Source organism: Palaemon carinicauda, chromosome 13 (assembly GCF_036898095.1).
Source record: "Palaemon carinicauda isolate YSFRI2023 chromosome 13, ASM3689809v2, whole genome shotgun sequence".
Lineage (NCBI taxonomy): Eukaryota > Metazoa > Arthropoda > Malacostraca > Decapoda > Palaemonidae > Palaemon > Palaemon carinicauda.
Window position 1 is genome coordinate 19,673,058 of NC_090737.1, and position 5,399 is coordinate 19,678,456.

The following is a 5,399-nucleotide window of genomic DNA, read 5'->3' on the forward strand; positions in this document are numbered from 1 at the left end:
AATTTATCATATTCTAGATTTATTGATAATTCATCATATTCTAGATTTATTGATAATACATCATAATCTAGATTTCACAATGATTTATCCTATTTTAGATTTATTAATAATTCATCATATTTTAGATACACATTTTTAAGATATCTTAAAAAATGAATATGGTGTATTCTTCAGAAGTAGACCTTGTCGAACATTAGATAGATCACTAGGCCACAATGTTTCTAAAGGTCGGCTGTAAGTGCAAATGTAAATGTGAAATGAACTAATATTATCTGCAGTCAGGGAAGGACGAGACGAAATCTGGGCGAAGTTTTGAAATAGTTATATTATTCGGGAAGCGAAAGATCACAGCACTTCTTCGAGCATCGCCGCTTTGCAGATCTGATCGGTTAGGAATCGCAAAATATTTTCCCATAATATTTCATCATATAAATGATCATTAATTCAGTCTCGATAATTTGTTTCGCAAAATCAGAGACGAAAGGTTATGTCTTTTTTTTATTCTTTTTAAGACTGATTTTACTATCATTTCTTTAATATTTCATCATATAAATCATCATTAATTCAGTCTCAATAATTTGTTCCCCAAAATCAGAGGGGAAAGATTGTCTTTTCTTATTCGTTTGAAGACTGATTATATTATTATTTCTTTAATATTTCATTTTATAAGTCATCATTAACTCAGTTTCAATCATTTTTCCGGCAAAATCAGAGGAAAGATTACGTCTTTTTTGTTATTTTTTTTCTTTCTTTTAAAGGCTGATTTTACTATTATTTCTTTATGATAGCAACGTGTTTATTTTTTTTTTTTTGACTTATTCACCACTTACACTTTTGAGTCGTTTAAAAAACGGATTGTTCTTGTATTGGTCTTAAAATTTATTTTTTTTCTTACTTTTAAATAGTTTAAATTTATCCTTAAGGTCCAATTGTCGTCTAATATATTTTTAAGAGTTACTTCTAAGTAACTCGTTGAATCATTGTTATTTTTTTTTTCATATAAAATTTTGATATTTTTTTTTTATATTTTTTTCTGTTCATCGAAGTCACATAGATCAATAACTTCTTTTACAATTTCTTGTTATAAAATTTCTTTAATAATATCATTTTCTATATTCACCAAATCACATAGATATATATCTGTTCTTTTACAATTTCAATTTTAAATATTTCTGTTTTATTAATAACCTTTTCTATATTCACCAAATCACATAGATCAATAACTGTTCTTTTACAATTTCTAGTTTTAATATTTCTCCATTAATATGCTTTTCTATATTCACCAAATCACACAGATCAATAACTGTTCTTTTACAATTTCAAGATATAATATTTCTGTATCAATATCCTTTTCTGTATTCACCAAATCACATAATATTTCTGTATCAATATGCTTTTCTATATTCACCAAATCACATATATTACAATTTTTAGTTTTAATATATCTGTATTAATGTTCTTTTCTATGATCACCAAATCACATGGGTCAATAACTGTTCTTTTACAATTTATAGATTTCTTTTACAATTTCAAGATTTATCATCCTTCATCATCCATTTTTCATCTTCCCTCATAAATCCTAACGAATCATCCTACACCATAATTCGTTCAGTTACCGCCACTTGATGACCCTCTTCTTAGCCGAGCCCCTTCCCATCTACCGGAAAGTCTCTTTGAGAATGGCCACAATGCCGGCGTCCGTGTGGGTCTCGCAATCGTACTCCACGCAGTGGAAGGTCGAACCCCAGTCGCAGTGCTGGGAGTCACCCGCCTTGTAATACTTCACTTGAAGTGTCATCTGCAACGTCAGTCCGCCCTTCAGCTGAAATGGAGAGAGATTCATTATTGCCGAGAATGCTGCTGCAGACTTATTATTATTATTATTATTATTATTATTATTATTATTATTATTATTATTATTCCTTGCTGAGCTACAACCCTAGTTGGAAAAGCAGGATGCTATAAGCCCACGGGCTCCAACATGAAAAATAGTCCAGTGAGGAGAAAAAACAAGGAAAAATGAAATATTTTAAGAACAGCAACAACACCAAGAAGGTATCCCATTCCCAGTAATGATTATTTACCTGCAATTAAGAATTCTATTAATAATAATTGGCAATTTGGGATAGTTTACTTGAAAATAAAAGGAGAGAAATGAGTAATGTTATGGTGAACAGGCTGACATAAGTCTTATTATGGTTTATATATAAAGTATCTGTTTTGGTGTTGTTACTGTATTTAAAATGTTTTATTAATTGTTAATTATTTCTAATATCGTTTATTTGTTTCCTTATCTCCTAGCCTCAATGGGCTATTTTTTTCCTGTGGGAGTCCTTGGATTTATAGCATCTTGCTTTTCCAACTAGGGTTGTAGCTTATCTAATAATAATAATAATATTAATCATAATCATAATAATCATAATGATAAGATATGTTAGTTTGGTTAAGTTCAAAATTGAGATGATAAGATAAAGAATAGTTTCAGAGTAGTCTTTGTTCATATATATATTTGTGCCATCCTTCAACTGTAATGTAAAAATGTTTACTAATAATCTTTTTGATTTGATGCAATAAGATATGTTGGTTTTGTTAAGTTCAAAATGGAGATAATTCGATACAGAATATATATATATATATATATATATATATATATATATATATATATATATATATATATATATATATGTATATATATATATATATATATATATATATATATATATATATATATATATATATATATATGTATGTATGTATGTATGTATGTATGTTTAATACAAGACATGTATATACATCAATATTCAAAACTTTGAACAAACTTGAAGTCACTAATGTTGCTACTGGCATAATGGCATTTATTTATAAAGTATATATATATATATATATATATATATATATATATATATATATATATATATATATATATACATATATATGTACATGTATATGCATATGTATATATATATATATATATATATATATATATATATATATATATATACATATATATGTACATGTATATGCATATGTATATATATATATATATATATATATATATATATATATATATATATATATATATATATGTACATGTACATGTACATGTACATGTACATGTACATGTACATGTACATGTATATATATATATATATATATATATATATATATATATATATATATATATATATCGGATGTAATTTCTCTTAAAAGTTTTTCCATGTCCTTATGGCTTTTACCGCCCTTTTTCCCTCTTTCCTCAGAACCCAATCCCACGATAAGACCCATTTGGTTGGGGCCAACCAATCTGTGGTTGAAGATAACCTCCCTCCCCCCTTATGTCCATAACCAGTGACTCCAAAGTAAAGATCTCTCTCTCTCTCTCTCTCTCTCTCTCTCTCTCTCTCTCTCTCTCTCTCTCTCTCTCTCTCTCTCTCTCTCTCTCAAAACAGGGGTGGCTTATGAGAACATACACGTATTAGTCACTGCCCTAGTCATCATTTGATTGCCTTGTTATACATGTAGCCTATATTTTAAACTTGCTCAACAGCAGCCACTTCATATTTAGGAATTGAATGTCTACTAGTAAGTATACTTCACTTCTTACATACACACTAATATTCCTATGCACTATTAAAGCTCTTTCATTCGTATGAAGCTACCTGGAAATCCTATTATTTTATGAACAAGCAGTCAATATTATTCATGAATAATTACAAAGACGAGACAGGTAAAAGCTGAACTCCAATAATTACCGCCTCTCTGGACATTGTGAACCTCTTTAACAATGTTACAATTGACAAGACAATCATAGCTATTAAGCCGTGTTCTATTTAATCTCATTGTACATTATTGAGTGATGTAATGGATGTCCTCGTAGTTAATCTACTGTGGCATGATACTAACTACCAAGGTCAAAAGAATATATGAGAACACATTAACCCACTAGAGCACAAAACACGTCTAAATTTGCGCAAAGGTGGGGGAACCCTAGTGGTGTGACGTAATCACAAGGTTCACTGATCAATCAGTAGTGGATAGTGTGAGTGTAGGTCTACAGATGTTCGCGGAACATCTGTAGGAGATCCGTTTTTTTTTTCTAATGAGTGGGAAAAACAAAAGAAAAATTGCCCAATTCCTGTACAAGTGCTCCTAAAGAGATGACAACGAGAAGTAGAAAACGAGCTGACAAAAACAGAAAGAAAGAAAAATGGAGAGGTGCTCTTAAGATGACGTCACTACCACGACACTATTGGTGTGTCTAGTAAGAGACCCTGTCCTCCTGTGCCATCAGTCAGTGGTAGGTCGACCTGTAATATTCTTTTGGCCTTAGATACTGATAAAGTATAAATATGCTTATGGCAGAATATATATATATATATATATATATATATATATATATATATATATATATATATATATATATATATATATATATATATTATTATTATTATTATTATTATTATTATTACTTATTATTACTTACTAAGCTACAACCCTAGTTGGAAAAGCAGTATGCTATAAGCCCAGGGGCTCCAACAGGGAAAATAGCTCAGTGCGGAAAGGAAAAAAGGAAAATAAAATATTCTAAGAAGAGTAACAACAATAAATATCTCCAATATAAACTATAAAAACTTTAACAAAACAAGAGGAAGAGAAATAAGATAGGAGAGTGCGCTCGAGTGTACCCTCAAGCAAGAGAACTCTAACCCAAGACAGTGAAAGGCCATGGTACAGAGGCTATGGCACTACCCAAGACTAGAGAACAGTGGTTTGATTTTGGAGTGTCCTTCTCCTAGAAGAGCTGCTTACCATAGCTAAAGAGTCTCTTCTACCCTTACCAAGAGGAAAGTGGCACTGAACAAGTACAGTGCAGTAACCCCTTGGGTGATGAAGAATTGTTTGGTAATCTGTGTTGTCAGGTGTATGAGGATAGAGGAGAATATGTAAAGAATATGCCAGACTATTCAGTGTGTATGTAAGCAAAGGGAAAATGAACCGTAACCAGAGAGGAGGATCCAATGTAGTACTGTCTGGCCAGTCAAAAGACCCCATAACTCTCTAGCGGTAGTATCTCAACGGGTGGCTGGTGCCCTGGCCAACCTACTACCTATATATATATATATATATATATATATATATATATATATATATATATATATATATATATATATATATATATGTGTGTGTGTGTGTGTGTGTGTGTGTATGTATGTATGTATGTATTTATATGTGTACATGACATTTTATTTTATACACATATGCACATATACACATAGGGTGTATGTATTATTTCCGTCACTACTTCAGGAAATAGTAGAGCTTTTAATTTATTAGCTACATGCGCACACCTTAATTTTTCTTTATCAAATGGTTTGTAGAGATAGTTTAGAACTGATTAT

At 30.3% G+C, this 5,399-nt stretch overlaps 1 pseudogene; it reads right to left on the bottom strand.

The window, feature by feature from the left end:
- Positions 1–1,152: 1,152 nt before the first annotated feature.
- LOC137652202 (CB1 cannabinoid receptor-interacting protein 1-like) overlaps positions 1,153–5,399 on the bottom strand; it is a 255,594-nt pseudogene continuing 251,347 nt past the window's right edge.